Source organism: Lynx canadensis, chromosome D1 (assembly GCF_007474595.2).
Source record: "Lynx canadensis isolate LIC74 chromosome D1, mLynCan4.pri.v2, whole genome shotgun sequence".
Taxonomy (NCBI): domain Eukaryota; kingdom Metazoa; phylum Chordata; class Mammalia; order Carnivora; family Felidae; genus Lynx; species Lynx canadensis.
In genome coordinates, this window is record NC_044312.2 from 111,775,001 (window position 1) to 111,793,920 (window position 18,920).

Below are 18,920 nucleotides of genomic sequence, written 5' to 3' on the forward strand. Positions count from 1 at the left end.
AGTGACTCTTTGCGCTCTGGCTGTTGTTCTGCTGTAGAAAAAGCCATTCTTTTGAACTCTGCTGAGGGAGCCCACGAACGGGGCATAACTGAGACACAGGAATCCCGGGGTCAGTGGGCAATCACTCAGGCGGGGGCTCCCCTCCCCCGGCGGGTCAGCAAAAAATGTCAAGTGAAACCCATTCTAATTAAAGGGAACATTAAGCAGGGGCCTTTTAAACACGGCTGTTTCCTAAAGTCCTCTTTTTTGCTACCAATTAATTCCCCTGAGGAAGGGACAGAGGTGAGGGGGTGAGCGCCCGAGACTCTCACCGCCCCGACCCCCTCGCCCTGCCTTTGTCTAGAACCGTATCTCAGTGGTGAGTTAAAGACTTCAAGGAAACTTCTCCAGGCCCTAATTCACCAGCTGCTTCATGAGAACACAGTCTCTCAGGCTCCACCCCTTTCGGGGAGAAAGATGATAACCCAGGGGACCCCCACAAGGCGGCTGGGATGTGACCTGCCCCGGAGACGGTGCGATTGGTCTGAAAACAGCTCGGACCCATAGATGCCCTTGGCTCAACAACTATTAATTGAGTGACTTCTGTGTGCCGGGAACTGTCCTAGCTAGACCTTGGGACAGAGCGTCAAACGGGACTGCAACTGCCCTCCAGCACGCGGCTTGCCCTTGACTTTGTCTCCGACGATGTGATACATGCAGTCTTGTGTTCCTGCGAGCATGTGCATTCGCACGCGTGGAAGAGAGGGAGGGAGGGAGAGAGAGATGTTTATCTCCTCCCCCCTCAATGCTGGCTTCTACAGTTTTCCAAGCATCTTGGCCAACGGCAGCCAGAGGAGGGGGAGGGCAGTCAGGCCCTCGAGGGCTTCACGACCGAGCTGGGTGTCCGTCTCACGGAGAAGGGTGGACCAGACCCCGAAGATCACTCATCTGAGTACTGGGTTGAGGGTTCTGCAATCAATTAGTCATGTCTGCCACAAGTGCAGACACGGAGAGCGGTGGCCTGTGTGCTCTGCGTGTGTTGACCTTGGTCTGAAATTGAAATTGAAGTCCATTTGAGGAAACATCATGAAGGCTACTGGACAAAGCCATCGAACTTTCTCATCTCAAGGGCCAGGAGGACCCTGTGACATGTCCTGAAACCCACAGTGCTCGGGGTCACCTGAAGGACTCAGACACCCGTGCGGGCCAGACTCACACCAGGTGAGCCCACGGTCACCAGCTTCGTGGCTGCTGTTCTCGCTCTCCGGGGGCTCCCCGGTGCCCCATCTGGCCGCTTGCCGGGAAAGTAGCGCCTTCAGTGAAATAATCATCACGGTCAGTCTTGGAAGGGACAGAAGCTGAGACAGGAGTCCCGTCCAGAGCAAGGCCCGGGGCTCCTTCCCAAAGGAGGCGGCCCACCTTTCATGCTGAACACCTTGTGGTTCCTTTCACGCCACGTCTGTTGTAGCCTCTGTACCTTTGCCTGGGCTGTTCCCTCTCTTCCTGGCATGCTTTCCCTCACTGCCTCTCTGAGCGTCCCGCGCTTGCCACCGATCATGCCACGGTGTGAACGACCTGTATGCTGGGGTCTGTCTCCTCTGCTAGGTTCCAGAGGCCCAGAGGATTCCGCCCCGGGTGTGGCCCACGACAGGCGCCCTGGAAATATCACGGAACGACCGTGTCTCGACTTTGTGTCTCACGCCAGCCGTCACTTCTGAGTCTGCCTCTCTCGGAGCTCATGGAAACAGCAGGTTGGTCCATTTTGGTCTCCCGTGCAGGCGTCGAGGTCACACTCCGTCCTCGGATACAGAAAAGGAGGCCCTCTGAAGTTTTTTACAATTTGCCTTTTATTGCTGTGTAAGAAACACCTCCTTAAGCTCTCTGAAAGGTTCTTGAGGACATGAATGTGTGATCTCTTCCTCTGGAGATGGGCAGGGTCCCCGTTTGCCCCAGGAGCCGGCAGGGGGAGGGGCCCCAGGCCAGCTTCTCTATTGCCCCTTGGGAGTGAGAGTTCCACTGGGGCTCCGGCCAGGGAGGCAGAGAAGCCAGAGTCACTGTTACCGCTGCAGGACTTTGCCTGGGCACTTCGGTCATCCGCGTAAAACTCACGAGGCAAATATTGTTAATATTGGCGCGCTATTCCCGTCCACGGTTTCTCAAGCACCTGACCAAGCTCCAGGCCCTGGGCAAAGCACCGTTGGACGCATTCCCTGTTTTACCCGGCCGCGGCTCACCGGCGTCGGTCCTGTTTTGCTGACGAGGAACAGGAGGCCCAGAGCGGCCGTTCGCGGTCTCCCCGCCTCCCGCCACGGCTTGGGCCTGCCCCGTGGCACCTGCTGATTCTGCACGCTGGAGCTCTCCACCCTGACCCCAGGGACGACTCAGGCCTCAGGAACTCTCCAAGGAAGGCCTCCCTGACTGGGACCCCCAGGGTCCCGCCGGAGGCCACCTGAATGCGTATCTGTACCGGTTACCCACGCTGCGTTCCAGGTCACCCCACGCTTAGGGGCTTGAAACGACGTCCTACTCGCGCACAGCTCTGTGGGTCGGCAGTCAGGCACGGCTGAGCTGGGTCCTCCGCTCAGGGTCTCATGTGGCCGAAAGCATGGCACCAGGCAGGCCGCACCCCCTTTGGAGGCTCTGGGGGAGAACGCAGTTCCACGCTCATTGAGGAGGTTGTCCGGATTCAGGTCCTTGCCGCTGTAGGACTGATGTCCCCGTTTCCTTTCTGGAGAAAACCCTCCGCTTTTAAATTTTTTTTTTTAACTTTTTTTTTTTCAACGTTTATTTATTTTGGGGACAGAGAGAGACAGAGCATGAACGGGGGAGGCGCAGAGAGAGAGGGAGACACAGAATCGGAACCAGGCTCCAGGCTCCGAGCCATCAGCCCAGAGCCTGACGCAGGGCTCGAACTCACGGACCGCGAGATCGTGACCTGGCTGAAGTCGGACGCTTCACCGACTGCGCCACCCAGGCGCCCCTAATGTTTTTTTATTTATTTTTGAGACAGACAGAGACAGAGCATGAACGGGGGAGGGGCAGAGAGAGAGGGAGACACAGAATCCGAAACAGGCTCCAGGCTCTGAGCTGTCAGCACAGAGCCCGACGTGGGGCTCGAACTCACGGACCACGAGATCGTGACCTCAGCCGAAGTCGGACGCTTCACCGACTGAGCCCCCCAGGCGCCCCAACCCTCCGCTTTTAAAAGCAGCCCTACCGGCCCACCTGGCTAATGAATGTCCCCACATCACAGCGAACGAGTTAATTGGGCCATCCTACCCAACCTCACCATGGGAGCGAAAGCCATCGTGTTCACAGTCTCAGGGGTAACATTGCCGTAGGCGTGGACCCAGGGTGGGGGAACTTGGGGACCCAGGACTCTAGCGGCCACACTTCGAGCGATTAACCGGCACCGGGCCCTTGTGCTTTTGGCACGGGCGCACCCTTTCCCAAGGAGGCCGCGCTGTGTGGGGCTGGGGTGGGGGTATGTGTGGATCAGACAGGCCTCCGTCGGGGTCGTGGTTCCATCCCCTGTGGCGTAAGGCTTTAAGGAAGCAGCTCATCTGTAAAACGGAGCGGGGGCTTCTGGTGGGGCATGTGGAAAGCTGAATGAGGCTGTGCAGACCAGCCTTTTGGCAGAGGCCGGCCCTCGGGCACGGGAGCGGCTGAGGCTCTTGGGCCACGGCTTTTTAACAGTGCGGTCTCCTGGTGGGCCAGTTGTTCACGAGGGGAAGGAGGTCAGGGCCGTGCCTGATCTGTTGGAGCAGGAACATTGGGTGGGGGGTGGCGGCCGATCGGACATTCCTATGCCCCCCGCGGCGGCGTGGTGATCCCTCCTCGGCTGTGCCCTGAGTGGCACCTGCGGCCCCACGGACAGCCCCACACTTCAGGGCCCTCAGCTTCCTCCCTGTGTCTTCCTGGGGCAGAGCCGCCAGACTGATAATTGATGGGGGGCGGTGTGGCCCTTTGGGAGTGGACGAAGAGTTATCAGATGAGGGGGCCACAAAGACGGGCTCTTCCGTGACCAAAGGCAGGGGACGGCGGCGGTCAGCGAGCAGGCTCTGGCACGACTGTCCGCGTGTGCCTCTCGGCTTTGCTGCGAACGAGTCATGTGGCCAAACCTCTCTGTGCTGCACTGTCCTCCTCTGAAAACGGAGAGGAGAGCAGACCTAGCTCACAAGGTTGTCCCGAGGGTGAGACGAAGCAGTGCGGGAAGGCAGCTGGCACGTAGTGACTGCTCAACCAAAGTTATCTTCGCCATTATCTTCCTTTTCCTCGGCATCATCACCACCGTCACCATCAAGATCACCACCGCCATCACTACCTCTTCGTTGGTTTAACAGCTGGGCTCGTGCTATGAGTGTCGCAAGCAGAGGGAGAGAATCAAGCAGGGATGGGTCAGATTTCTCTGACCCCCCACCTCTCAGCAGGGCCCAGCTGGACTGTCTGGGGAAGGGTGGTGGTCACAGAAGCAGACGCTGGCCCAAAGGCATGAACTTTGTCCACCCAAACTGGGCTCTGGTGGGCCTGAGTCGAGGGTCGGTGTTGGCGATGCTGGAAGAATCTAGGAACGTTGGAGACTTGACGGAAGGCAAGAGGGGGATGAGGCGTCTCCCGGCATCTCCCCCCTTCCACCTGCTTCTCTAAAGGGGCTCTTTGGAGAGAAGCTGCAAGGCAGGATTCCGGAGGACTCCTGCTTCTCTTGGCCTCAGTTGTCCCATCTCTAAAATGGGGACACGCCCGGCCATCTCTAAAATGGGGACACGGAGACACTGCTGAAGGCCTGACCTGAGCAGTCAGTAGGTGGCGCTGGTGGGCACGAAAGCCACTCTAGGGCTGGCGGGAGGAGCGGGCGGGAGGCGAGAGATCCTGCTGTGGCTCTAGGGCGCCGGTGAGGGCTCTCACGACTCCTGGGGGCAGAGGAACCGGCTGGTGTTGGAGGCTCTCCCCTCTGGTGGAGCTGCAGACCCTGCCTCGGGTACCTTAGCTGTCTACGGACATCTCCAGCTCAGCGTGCACCAGGCAAGGGGTAATACCCGTCCGGAGTCACCCCTATCTCCCCGTCCCACTGGGTGGGGCCTCCTCCCAGGTGTGGTGGAGTGACATCCCATGCCCTTGGCCCTTACCTGGACCCTGTCCCTGAGCCCTGCCGGGGTCACCTTTAAACCCCCCACCATCGGCCCCCTGGGACCCGTGTGGCCGTGGTAATCTCCTCTCCCACCCCTTCTAACCTCCGCCTAACATCTTAAAGAAGCTTCCAAAGTGTCACGTAAGGCCCTGCACCTGCAACTTGCAGGGTCCCTGGCCCTCAGGATAAAGTGCAAGGCCCTGATAAGGCCCACGAGGCCCTGAAGTGTGGGGCTGGCTCATGGCTGCAGCCTTGTCCTTAGTCACGGGCTGGCTTGCCCCAGCGTCCAGGCAGCATGGTATCCCTCCCTCTGGGTCTTGCTCAGGCCTCTCCTACTTTTCCTGTCCATCTGCCTCGTGGGTAGGCTGTGTGGGTTCCGGGAGTCACCGCTTGTCTTGTTTGTGGGGTGCCTGGCATATATGAAGCCCTCAAGAATGTTCTGTGTTCGTATGCCTACGATTACTCTTGCCCTCACCCAGCATGGGATGATGAAGTAGGTGGATACACAGATGAATGAATGAATGAATGAATGAATGACACTCCCCTGCATCTTCCCCTGGTCTCCCGGATGGTTCTGAGGTCACGGAAGGAGGTGGCCGTGTGGGTCCCCTGCAGGTGGGACCCAGGCCAGCTGGGGAGTCCCGACTCCCCCGGGGGGGGGGGCAGGTCTTAGGTTGGCCATGGCTCCGCCCTGACCTTAACCCCAGAGGAAGGAAGGAATGGTGGCCGGGCAGAACGCCCCGCCTACCTGGGCAGCCCCGCCCTTCCGTTTTCTTTCCGTTTCATTCTGTTGCAAAGGAGGAAAGGCCGACCAGGCGGATGGGGCTGCAGGCACAGACGGACAGGTGTCTTGCAAGTGAGACCAACGGACTTCTGGCGAGGGGCTGGGGCCACTGTTGAGCCGTCTAGGTCCTCCTGGGTGGGCGCCTCCCAACCCAAGATAGTGCCAAGTTAGATCACTCAGGCGCAGCCTCCAGCCCTCCCACCCAGGATGGCCCACCTGGCTTCTGCCTGGTCATTGCCTCGTGCAGAGGTAAGGATGGTCTCGAAGCCCCAGAACTGGGGCTGGAGCCCCTGGTGTCTGGGTCAACCTGTGCCGCTTATAAACTCAGGCCGAGGCGCCCGCTCTCTCTGAGAAGGTGAGGTTGGGGCTCTGGGGTCAGGGGGAGGGACCCCGCTTCCATGGATTTGGGCAGGGCACTCTCTACCTCTCAGGTTCTGGGCCTGGGAAAGGGAGGTGTGAAGGGACCCAAGGCCATGGGGGCCCGCATAGGAGCCAGCCTCCCACGTGGGGTGTAAAAATCATGACATATTCAGAAGCTGGAATGTTCTTCTCAGGCTGTAAATCAAGCGTGGTCACATCACCTCTCCAGCCACCAAGACCTCTCCAGGAACTTGGGACAGTTGTCCACCCCACGAGGCCCTGGAGGTCTGGCTCGGCCTGCCCAGGTCTATCCCGCTCATACGTGGTCCCTGCTCCGACCTCCGGTCTCGCTGGCCCAGCTCCCGAGCTCCCCTTCACGCATGCTGTTCCCTCTGCCTGGAACTATGCTGTTCCCTCTGCCCAGAACAGTCCTACCTCCTGACCCCATACCTTCTCTCCTTAGCCCGCTGAGTAGCCGCCCCACGTCTGCCTCTTCTGGGGCTCTGTACACCTGTTGTCGCGGCTCGGGTGTGTGATCGTGTTTCTCTCGCCTCGTCCCTGTGCCCCTGGAGGACAGGTTTTGGCTCCCCTTGTCCACTGGGCGGGAGGCACACGTTCCACGGAGAGATCCAAACTGGGGCCCTGCTGCCTCCCCCTTCCCTCCCGGCCCGGCCGGCCCTGGGAGGAGACGTTTGTTTCCCTGGGGAAAAGGGCCTCTCAGGACGGCATCTGCCACTGGAGAAACTGGGAGGAAGAGGGAGTCCAGGCAGACGTGGGGTCCGGGCCTCCGGAGGGCCACGGATGCCACCAGGAGCCCCTCGTGGAGTCAGGGACAAGGGGTTCTGGGAAACGGCTCTCCCTGAGAGATCGGCCATTCAAGTGGACATTGAAAGAGCCATTAGCTTGAGGCGCCAGGAGATGCGCAGGAAACAGGTTCTGGACGGAAATGACATGGTCCCATGTGGGTGCGTGCTCAGCCCCTTGGTGGGGTCTCCTGGCGGTGCAGGGGGGAATCTGTACCACCCCGAATGCCCTCTGGCTGTGCAGGGGGGAGAAGGGCAGGCCTGACAGCACTGCCCCCCCCCCCCCCAAGACCCCCTCCAACCTGGGACCCTGCCCTGGGGGTGCCGGGCACCTGTGAGCGTTTCCATCCTGGGGCCTGGGGCCGTGAGTTAGGACCACCGGCCAGGGTGGGGTCCCCGCGCTCCCACCTGCAACCCCCAAGTCCTTCCGCTGCGGACGCCCTGCCCATAAGTGGTTTGCACGCCTCACTTAACAGTCGGGACCACTCCCTGAGGAGCTAGCTGCTCTAAATGGCCATTTAACAGATGACGAAAGTGAGGCCCAGAGACGCGCAACAAGAGGCTTGGGAGAAGCTTTCCTCCCTCTCCCAATCTCTCCCCGCCCCTCCTTTACTAGACAAGACTTTCCTTCGCAGGCGTGGGCCGGGTGTTGGGAATACCAAGAGGGCCCTCCTGGGCCTCTCCCCGGCTGGTTACCAGCAGGGGACAAGCAGGTCAGTCCCCAGGCCAGCTCTGGAACACTGGCGGTGGCCCCTGGAGAGCTGTGCGGGATGGGGCTGGGAGGCAGGGTCTGGCTCGGGGAAAGTGTGCTGCGATCCATTAGTGATGTCTGCCGTGCACGTAGGCCTGGGGAGAAGGGGCGGGATTTGCTGTCCACCCCTGGAGCCCAGACCCGCAGAGCCTCTAAAACAACTCCGGGCTCTTCTCTCCATCTTCAGATGAGAAGGCAGGTTCTGTGTGAGGTCTTACGGCTCAACCATGGCCGAGCTGGGACCTGAGCCCGGGCCCCGAGGGTCCCCGTTTTCCTCGGCCTCCTGCTACTGTGCCCTGACTGCCTCTTTGCTTCGGCTGCTAGGGAGCTCCGAGGACAGCTTGGGGCCTGCCCTCAGGTGCCCCCTCAGCCTGGGGTTTGGAGCATTTCTCTTGCCCCCTCCTCTGGGCTCTTTATCCTCCCTGCCGGGCCTCCCGTGGAGCGGGCCGGACATAAGTTATCAACTATAAATAAAACCAAGACTTCCGTTCTGGCCCTCACTTGGGTTTCCCGGTGCATTTTTTTAAAAGTCCTTAATGGAAGGAGGGGAGGGGAGACTCCTAACGGAAGATGACATCACCATCAGCTGGCCCCGGGGGGCAGGCCCCCAGCCCCACAGGCCCGCGTGGGCCCTGAATGCCCCCATTATGAGGGGGAACCTCATTACACAAGTTGCGCGGGGCGGCGGAATTTCAAATGGGGTTTTGTGGTTTCTGCCCTTTGCTGCGGAGCGCACACAGGCAGCTGCAGTCGCCAGCTTCCTCTGCCGCCACAGCCCTGGCGCCCGGCCAGCCCGGTGACCACCTCTTCCACCATGAGTCAGTTTCATTCTTAACTCTGTGACTCAGGCCTCTTTAAAGGGACAGCAGAGCCGACTGGCCCGGGCAGGGACGGGAGACAGTGGAGGAGCCTGCCCCGGGAGGGGGGAGGGAGGGGAGCGGAGGGGAGGGGCCCTGGGTCCCGTGGACGGAGGAGGGGTGGCTCTCCGCGGGCGGCCGTCCCTCCACCCCCCCCCCCCCGAGATGCGGGGGGTTTCCTGCCTGCTCCCAGGGAGAGCAGCCTGTGATTCCCCCAAATCTGACTGTCTGCAGGGCGGGAACCCCCGGGCATTCAGCGACCCTGCTTTCTGTCTGGCCAGAAGCCCTGCCCGAGCCGTGGCCCCGGAGGCCGGCCGCCGCCCTCTCTGTCCTGCCTAATTCCCATCACTGTGCCCTTCTGCTCCCCCTCCCCCCCGCCAGGCGGTGCCCCCTGCCACCTGGGACGCGCGTCCCCGGCTTCCCGTGGCTCTGCCTCCTCCCTGAGGCTCCCCCTGCCACCCCGTCGGAGCAGCTGAGTCCCTTCCTCTGTGGCATGAACAACAGCCCACAACTCCGTCCGGTTTGCTTGTGGGTTAACTGGCTCCCGCCCCCAAAGACTGTCAGCCCCACGAGGGCAGGGCCCCTGCGTGTCTTGTCACAGCACAGGGCCTGGCACACGGTAGGTGCTCGGACGAGCGAATGGGTGAATGGCCGGCAGGATTCTTCCGTAGCCCACGCCTGTCGGCCTCCCCCCCCCCCCGGTGAGTGTGGGGCAGGCCCTCCCTGCCAGATGGGGCACCAGGGGACAGAGGAACCTGTGTGCTGGACAGGCCAAGGTTACCCGTGGATGTTCCCGAGCCCAGGGGCTCCTGCAGGGGCAGGTCTCTGTTTGGGGCCCCAGTGAAACCCAAGAAGAATTTCCCTGTTTTCCCTTCCGTCTGACTCACACTTAGGTCGAGAAGTTCCCCTTTTGGTCAGCGCCTCTCCCAAGGCTGCTGAGTGGCCGGGAGAGGCCGGTGGGACCTGGGATATGGTTCCATTCACAGAAATAAGACCTACCTGGTGCCCCCGTCCTGCCTGCATTTGTGGGACCCCGGCTGGGCCCAGTTCACAGGACTGGCAGGTTTGCAGGGGGAGGTGGGGGTCTTGTGGGGGTCTCAGCTGCCCGGATTCCTGCATCCACATGGCTGGTGTTCATCTGGGCCTCTCCCTGCAGCCTGCTGGCTCACTGTCCTTGGGGGGGGGCTGGGGCAGGGACTGGAGTCTGGACCGGCCCCAGAAGGGGACTGACCCGTCTCTGTCCCAGGCAGCCAGGAGGCCGGGGTGGGGGGTGGCAGCCGGCCTGTGTGATGGGCCCATTCCCCTCGGCGATTCCCCTCTTGAAGGCTGGGGTGGATGGAAGAATGAGGGAAGGGAAAGGAAAGAGAAGAAGACGTTGGCTTTGGGGGCACAGATTCTTTAAAAAAAAATTTTTTTTAACGTTTATTTATTGTTGAGAGAGAGACAGAGCATGAGCAGGGGAGGGGCAGAGAGAGGGAGACACAGAATCGGAAGCAGGTTCCGGGCTCCGAGCCATCAGCACAGAGCCTGATGCGGGGCTCGAACCCACAAACCGTGAGATCGTGACCTGAGCCGAAGTCGGACGCTCAAGCTCAACCGACTGAGCCCCCCAGGTGCCCTTGGGGGCACAGATTTTCCACGCGACCACGGCCTCCTCCGAGGGGCTGTCCACAGGCAGCCCCAGGGGTCTCACAGCGTCGCTCATTCCTTGCTTGGCAGCCGGTCCCGGAGCCCCTTGGTGCCAGGGCACGTTGGGGACATCATCAGTGACTTGCCGCGATCCCGCCCCGCCGAGCTGCCAGTCTGATGGCGGAGCCGGACAGTGAGAATGCGGTGTGGGACGTGACTTAGCAGAAATGCACGGAAGGGGACATGCCCAGCTGGGGGGTCACGGAAGCCTCCCAGGAGGAGGGGGCATCTGGGAAAACCCCGAGTAGGGAGGAGACATCAACCGGGGGAAGGGTAGGGGGAGGCAAGGAGGGGAAAGCCTCTGGGAGGAAGGGGGTACGTGCAAAAACCGGAGGCAAGAGGGAAGGTGTCGTGTTGGAGGCACTGAGGCCATCGGGGCAGCGGGAGAGGACAGAGTGCCCGGTGCAGGGTGGGCACACGCGCAGGGCAGGGGACACAGAGGCTCGGAGGGAGGCCGGGGCCCTGCTGGGCTGCAAAACCAAGCTGAGCAGCTCTGATGTTTCCCAAGGATGGTGAGGAGGCTTTCCGGGCTTGGTCTGCTTCTGGAACCAGCTTCTGGCTGCCTCTGGGGTCACGGTGGGGGGGGGGGAAGGGGCACCTGGGCAGGGGCCCTGGGAGGGGGGGCGAGCTTCCTCCTCCTGCCAAGGCTCTGCCAGAGCTGTGGGGCTGCCCCGGGGGCGGCGGGGGGTAGGGACACCTCCAGGCCCGGTGGGCAGGGGCAGCAAGACCATCGCTGGAGGGAAAGCTGAGTACCAGCTTGGGAAGAGCGGAAGCAGGTGAGCTTAAACCAAGAGGAGGGACTGGTGGGTGAGACACCACCCGGGCCTGGACCCTCCCCTCTGGGGCCAAGCAGCTCCCCCGGGACCATCCCCAGAGATGCCTCAGCAGCTCCCTTGTTGGCACAGGGACAGAGGTGACAGGCTGTGGTGCTGGGTTCTGGTCCAGACGTTGGCTCCCAGTGCATTTGCGGGTCTCATCGGTCACCCGTGGCCATTTGTTACCTGGAGAGACTCTTCTGCTGGGCCCCTCTGTGTGTGGCCGTGAATAATGGAGAGCGGCAGTCGAGCGGCGAAGGTAAAAGATGGGGGTCGATACTCAGCAGCGAGGGGCAGGGCGCTGGTGGAGGAGGCAGGCGCGGGGTGTTGCCAGGGAGGCTCTCCCGGTGGCACCTTCTGGGCCACTTGGGGGACCCGGCGTCTGCACAGCAGGCGAGACGTTCCCACCAGTTCTGCCAGCTTCGCCCGCACATCACAGCCTCCTGTTTTGCGCCCCATGGGATAAAACGATGCCTCCTCTCGTGTAGTTGAGGAGACGGTCCCATCTGGGGCCACACAGCGCTGTGCGGCTCAGGGGTCCCCACTGCCCCCCGCCCCAGTCAGGGCTGCTGCAGTCACCAAATCCAATCATAAGGGCGGAGCGCTTTGAAATGCAAAAGCTGTAAGGTAGAATGACGATGAGACAGACACAACCATTTATGGCTTTATGAGGCTGGGCTGCCCCTGTGCTGGGCCAGTCCAGAATTAATTAGGCCCCGCAGCCAAGGACCACAGACCCAGCTAGGAGCGCTGGGAGGGGCAGGCTGGGGCCAGACAGGAAGCGACAAGCATTGCTCATGCTTACTGCTGCCCCAGAGTCTGGAGCCTCAGGCCTTCCCAGCAGCAAGTCCGTTCTCCTTGAGTCAGCTGGCGGGAGAATGGGGGGGGGAGCTTTGGGGCCTCCCCCTCCCCAACCAGGTGAGGGGGGAAGGATAAAGATCAGGAGAAGCAAGAGTAAGACCAAGGGTCCACAGTCGACCAGGAGGGTGGGACGGATGGGGGAGGAGCGATTCTGCCCGGCCTAGAGTTTTCTCAGTCTAGATCCGGAAACCTGGTGACTCCGAGCTCCCGAAGGTCATGGGCCATGACCTGGGTCACGGAGGCTGATGGGATGGACAGGTTTGATGGCCGGAGAGAAGGGAGTGGGGCACGGAGGACTGGAAGGTGAAAGGAAAGTCACAGGACCTTGGTTCAGTGAATAATTGACGGATGGGTGGGTAGATAGATGATGGATAGATGTGTAGGTGAACAGATGGATGGGTGGATGGATGGATGCGTTAATGACGGATGGATGGATGGCTGATGGATGGGTGGACAGATGTGGTGAATGGGGCGTGAATGAACATAGGGATGCTGAAGACATGGGCAGGCTGCAAGGAAGGGCTCCCATTGGACGGATGGATGGACGGATGGACGGACAGATGGACAGACAGACGGACGGACGGATGGATGGATGGACGGATGGACGGATGGACGGATGAATGGATGGATGGATGTGGGAATGGATGGACGGATGGATGGACAGATGGATGGATGGATGGATGGATGAGCGGGCATGTGGGTGGGTGGATGGATGGATGGATGGAGGAATGGATAGATAAGTGGATGGATGGATAGATGGATAGATTAATGGATGGGTGGGTTGGTAGAATGGAAACAGCACCTGAATTTATCTCAAGGAAGGAATGTGGGAAAGTAAGGTGATTTCAGCAGAGGCCTTGGTGGGGCCAGTAGGACCTCCTTGTCAGAGTTTTGGCATGCATGGTGTGATGCCCATGGCCTCCACCAACGGGGCAATAGCCTGGAGGTTGCTGACCCAAGCTAGGACAAGTATACTTGGATCCTCCTCTTGCCTTGGCTTTCTCAGCCCCTTCACCTTGGCCTCATCTCCCGTCCAGGCCTTGATTCCTCTGTCTGAACATGGAGACTTGCTAGATGAGATGGGCCTCTAAGGAAGGCAAGTGGAGGCTCCTGGGTTCTCCAGGGGCCAGAGGCAACACCCCAGCCCTTCTCCCGTCCTGCTCATGGGCTCCCCCTCCATCCACTCCTGGGCTCAGTCCAGGCACCTGCCATGCACCCTCCTCCCCACCATTCTCCAAGCATCTGGCTACAAGGCCAGCCCAAGAGATGGGCCCCGGGGAAAAGGAGAACTGACCTCTGCCCCGAGGTGGGCAGCTGAGGGGCTGCCGTGGCCACAGACGGCTGCTCAGACCGCTGGCAAGTTCCAGACTGAGTCACCCTGAGTCACCACTGTCACTTCCTACCACACATTCCCTCATTCATACAGTGTCTCATCCCTAAGGCCACTTCCCTGGAATCTTCTCGGGCAGTTGCCAAGGGTGTGGGGGCACTCAGCCTGCCCCAGACGGATGGGCCAAGAGCTCGGCCTTCGGAGCCCTGCAAGGAGAGAGGCCCGGACAGTGTGGCCTCCCTGGAAGGGGGCGGATGCCCTCTGAGCCCCGCTCCGGCCGGGGAGCCCTCCGACCCTCACTGGCCAGGCACTCCCTGGATGGGAGGGGCAGGTCCTTCCCTCTGTGAGGTCCTGCACCTGCAACCTTGAGACTCAGGTACCTGGAAACACACTGGAGTGCACCCGGCAGAGGAGGGGGAAATGGCTCACCTGCCCTCCTCTCCCGTCTCCCGCATACCGCTCATTCGTTCCTTCGCCTCCCACATGTTTCTCGTGTGCATTCAGCCCGTCTGGCACTGGGCCAGCTCCGGAGAGACACCGACCCCACTCCTCACCCGCTGTCTTTCCACCTTGCCCAAGGAGGAGGCGGCTGTGGCCAGAACGTCTCGCACACATCTCTCCCTCCGCCAAACGCGTGTCCCACTCGTGTCACCCTCGCTTTGTGTTTGAAATCCCACTGGGTCTTCAAGTCTCTGCATCAGTGATTTCTCTTTAATTTTTTTTTTTCAACGTTTATTTTATTTTTGGGACAGAGAGAGACAGAGCATGAACGGGGGAGGGGCAGAGAGAGAGGGAGACACAGAATCGGAAACAGGCTCCAGGCTCTGAGCCATCAGCCCAGAGCCCGACGCGGGGCTCGAACTCACAGACCGCGAGATCGTGACCTGGCTGAAGTCGGACGCTTAACCGACTGCGCCACCCAGGCGCCCCAGTGATTTCTCTTTAAACGTCACAGGGAGCCACGGGACGTTTTCACTCCGAACCATTTTGTACGAGAGCCCCAACCACAGGCTGTGTTCGGTTCGAATTCCCAAGGTCACCAAAGGAAGTGCAGCTGATTACAGACAGTCCCCAACTCGACGTTGTGGAAGGGATACGTGTGCTTCGAAGCTTGAATGTGGATCTTCTCCTGGGTCCGCGATCGTCTCTCGGGGTGCTGGGCAGCGGCCGGGGCCCCAGCTCCCGGTCAGCCAGCAGTCGCCAGGGTCAACAGCCGGTGCTCGGACCCCTGTCTCTACCCACACAGACACTCTGTTGGCCACTTTCATTACAGGATTCAACACGTCACATGAGACACTCGATGCTTTGTTGTAAAATGGACTTTACGTTCGACGATTTTGCCCGACCGTAGGCCGATGTCATTGTTCAGGGCCGGTAGGCTGAGCTGTGATGTTCGGTAGGTTACATGTGTAATCAAATGCACCTTTGACTTTGCAACATTTTCCGTTTGGCATGGGTTTTTTAGGACGTTACTCCAATGTCAGTTAAGGAAGGTCTGCATGACCTGATAGACATCAGAGTCTGTCGATTCCCGATTGACTTGATGGCTTGCTGTCCATCACCGTGTTCTTTGATAAGATTTTACCCATCTCTTGCAGGAATCCCAAGAGGCACCCCATTGCGGGACACATTTGTGTTCCTCCCTCAGGAGGAACCTGCCCGCGTTATACCCGGAGGATACGGAGGGCCTGGATTATGCGGGCGTAGAAGCAAGAACGGAGGCTTTGGAGCCAAGAAGCCTGTGCGAGTTTGGCCGGCGCTTGCTTTTCTGGACCACCTCTGCTTCATGGGAAGGGAGGCAGGTGGCACAGGGGTTAAGAACATGGGCTCTGGGCTCCGGCTGCCCCTCTCCAGCTGTGTGTCCTTGGAAAAACTCTTTGAGCCTCCTTTTCTTCGTCTGTAAAATGGGGACACTCGCAGTCATCACTCCCTCACAAGGTCGTTTGACGAATTAATATGTGGAGGCTGATCTAAGACGAGTGATAACGCGTGAAGCGTCTGGTGTGAGGGGAAGGCGCAAAGGGCACCAGCGGTTTTCTCACTGAAGCGGCTCATTTGCGAGGGGAGCAGTCAGCACCATGGGCGCAAGCTGCGGATGAGGACTGTTACGGTCAGAGCCACGAGGGGCCAGGGTCCCATCTCACAGATGGCAAAACCGAGACCGGAAGGCTCTGGGGCCGCCTTCTTAGTCACCCAGGCAGCCGGACTGTCTGCGTGTTCCCCTTTCCCGGCACCGGGCCTGGTGGTCTGTCAACGAGGAGCTTACTCAGAAGGAGCACAGGACCTTCCAAGTGGCATTGGCTTGGCAGGAGGCCGGGCACAGGGCAACCGATATGACCAAGGCCTTCTTGCCTCTGGTGTGGGGATCAGGGCCCCTGGCGGACATCTTGAGAGCATTTGTGTTTGGGGGGTGGAGGAGTTGGGGGACACCCCCCAACTCGCTTAAGCCTCAAAAAGACCCCGGTCGAGGGCACCTGGGTGGCTCGGTCAGTTGAGCATCCGACTTCGGCCCAGGTCATGATGTCATGGTTTGTGAGTTCGAGCCCCGCGTCGGGCTCTGTGCTGACAGCTCGGAGCCTGGAGCTTGCTTTGGATGCTGTGTTTCCCTCTCTGCCCCTCCTCTGCTCATGCTCTGTCTCTCAAAAGTAAACAAATGTTGAAAAGAAAAGAAAAGAAGAAAAAGAAAAGAAAAGAGAAGAGAAGAGAAGAGAAGAAAAGAAAAGAAAAGAAAAGAAAAGAAAAGAAAAGAAAAAAGAAAAGAAGTACTTATTTTCAGAAGTGCCTAGGTGGCTCAGTAGGTTGAGCGTCCAACTTTGGCTTAAGTCATGGTCTTGTGGTTCGTGGGTTTGAGTCCCGTGTCGGGCTCTGTGCTGACACCTCGGAGCCGGGAGCCTGCTTCCGATTCTGTGTCCCCCACCTCTCTGTCCCTCCTCCTACTCTCACTCTGTCTCTCCCTGTGTCTCAAAAATAAATAACCATAAAAAAAAAAGACTCCAATCAGCCAGAAGGTGATTCTCGGTGTTGCTGACGATGGTACGGCTCCCTGTCCCCGCCCCCTCCCCAAGCCTGCCTGTGGTCACACGTCCTACATATGCTTTGCAACAGTGAGATGTTTCACCTGCAGTTGCTTATAGGTCACTGTCCCTGTGTCTCCATCCCCGTTTTCTCTGTCACCTGTCCCCTTGTGTTGGTGGCCCTGTGACGGCTCTGGACATGTTGGGGCTTTGGCTCAGGAGAAACTGAGCTGGGGATCCATTTGGTTTGGGCTCACGAGATGTATTTATGTCATCTGTAGACACGGCTGTGAACAGTTGGGCTGATGCTCGGTTCCTGGCGTGGGAGGGGCTTCCGGGGACACCTGCCGCTCTGGGGGCTTGCCGGGCACCACGTCGGGAAGACGCAGGGTCGGGGAGGGGGCTGCAATACACATGGGCCGTCCTCAGCACTGGCGTGTGGACAGCGGTCAGGGGAGAAGACTTGAGGCGTAGGCAGCGTGGATCAAAATTCTTCCAATGGGTGGACGGAGGAGACAGCTCGTGGATGACGGTCCATGTGGGCGTGCCTTCTTTGCACGAATGCAGCACAAGCAGGGGACGCGGAGGCCCTGAGAGGGCAGGGGACTCGCCCAGAGGCACAGTCCCCTTCTCCTGCCACACGGTGGGCTCGGGACCAGACCCAGCCGACAACCTCTCAGGCGAAGAAACGCATCAAAACGAAAACCGCTGACGGGCAGAACCCCTTTTCACCAGCCACCCGGGTGCTTGTCTCCAGAATGTTCTTCCTTCCTGTTCAAGGAGCATTTGCAGTATCGCAGGATGCCACGTCCCTCGGCTGCCAGGAAGTCAGCTGCGGGGCCTAGAGGTCAGTTGAGTTAGAATGTGCCGGTTCAGAAGCCAGTGGGCGCCCGGCGCTCTCGGACCCCCTGGGTCTCGGCTGGTCCTTTCACTCCAAGACGCAGGAGGATGCCGAGTCCTGCCCAGCCAGACCCGGGAGGGCTTGGGACTGGACAAGATGTCCTCCGTTTTCTCCCACTGGGGCCGCACGATCCCCAATCCCGGTTGTCCACACGGCCTTCCCAGACCCAGCGAGGAGGCCGCCACTGTCCTGCTCAGAAGAGCTGTCCCCTGGGGCGCCTGGGTGGCTCAGTCGGTGAAGCGTCCAACTTTGGCTCAGGTCATGATCTCACAGTCCGTGAGTTCAAGCCCCTCACATTCTGCAGGCAGCCTCCTACCCCAGGGCCTTAGCACTCGCTACGCCCTCCACTTGGGACACTCTTTCCGGGACACCCACACGGTTTGCTTCCTCTTCCTCTTGAAGGCTGCTCAGGGGGCCTCCCCTGATCCCCCTGTTTGCAGCCACCCCCCCCGTAGTCCGTAGCGTTCAGCACTACCTGATGCACTGAACAGCTTAGGCGTTGGTCTTGTTACCTGCTGGACGTGTGCAACCTTGCAGCAGGGCTTCTGGCCGTTTCCCTCACTGCTTTCTCCCCTGCATCTATAACCGCGATCGGCACATAGCGGGTGCCCCATAAACACGGTGGAAAGAATGAAGGGATATCCCCGAAGGACGGGTCACATCGTCCCCTAACTTTTATACGTGGAGACGCAGCGGGTCTTGGAAACGGATGAGCTGCCTGGGGTCTCGCGGTTCTTGTGCGGGTCTGAACCTGGCTGCGTCTGGCTGTGCGAACCAGCTTCTCAGCAAGGCCCTCGCTGCCTCCCACGTGCACAGGGTGCCCTGCCTGGTGAGAGAGGCAGAGGGCGGTGCCCAGCGCACGGTGGAGGGAGGAGGGCGCACTTCTGGAGCAGAAGTGTCCGGATGCCAGGGAGGGGTCTCTGGCTTAGCTGGGGTGGGGGCAGTGCTTCGTGGGAGAGGGGACAGCGTGGGCAACAACAGAAAACGGGCGTATCAGCCAGACGGCCTCATAGGGCCCGACTGGAGCTCAGGGGGAGGTGCGGGCAGCGGCAGGGACCCCGGGACAGGGAGAGCAGGTGCGCTGGAGAGTGGCGAGGTCGGCCGGCGGAGGGCCTCACGGGCCGCTGGGGGCAACCCGGAGTCCACGCGGAAGGGAGCGGGGCCGGGAGCCGACACGGGCAGGGTCCCGTTGGGACGACGGGCAGGGGTTCATCAGAGCGCGAGGGTGCGTGTGTCACCCGGGGGAGATGCCAGTGCGGCCGGAGTCCCGAGGGCGGGCTCGAGAGCAGTGGAGGGGAGTCGGAGGGGCGCCGGGGAGGAGTCAGCGTGCCCCCAGGTGTGTGGCTGGGGGGCTGCTTGCGGGGAGACAACTTACCCACGGTAAGGGAGGCGACAAGGGGGTTCCGTCTGGGGTGTGCTGATGTTCCGCTGCTCTCGGCCCAGGAGAGAGATCCGGGAGTCCCGCTGCCCACATGGTGACGTCGGCACGGAGGGGATCGGGTCCCTCCAGAAAGGGGGCGTCTGGAGGAGAGCGGGCCCTCCCCGCCCACCACACCTGTTGCTCCTGGGCACAGAGCCCCTGGCGCCCGGTTCGTGCCGGCCCCTTCTGACACAGGAGGCCAGCCGAGGCTGGGGAAGCTTCTGTCTG

The 18,920-nt window shown here is 60.4% G+C and overlaps 1 long non-coding RNA gene across 4 annotated transcripts; it reads left to right on the forward strand.

Annotated features, from left to right (window-relative positions):
* Positions 1–1,002: 1,002 nt before the first annotated feature.
* Positions 1,003–15,566, forward strand: LOC115525450. 4 transcript variants are annotated; one of them, XR_003972367.1, is made up of 7 exons: positions 1,003–1,013; positions 6,009–6,016; positions 10,530–11,127; positions 11,257–11,425; positions 13,469–14,057; positions 14,281–14,753; positions 14,956–15,566. It is a non-coding gene; the product is annotated as an uncharacterized LOC115525450 (long non-coding RNA). The 4 variants fall into 4 exon arrangements; XR_003972370.1 differs by lacking the exons at positions 1,003–1,013; positions 6,009–6,016 and having other exon boundaries at positions 10,243–11,127; positions 11,263–11,425; XR_003972366.1 differs by lacking the exons at positions 1,003–1,013; positions 6,009–6,016 and having other exon boundaries at positions 10,245–11,127.
* The last annotated feature ends 3,354 nt before the right edge of the window (positions 15,567–18,920 follow it).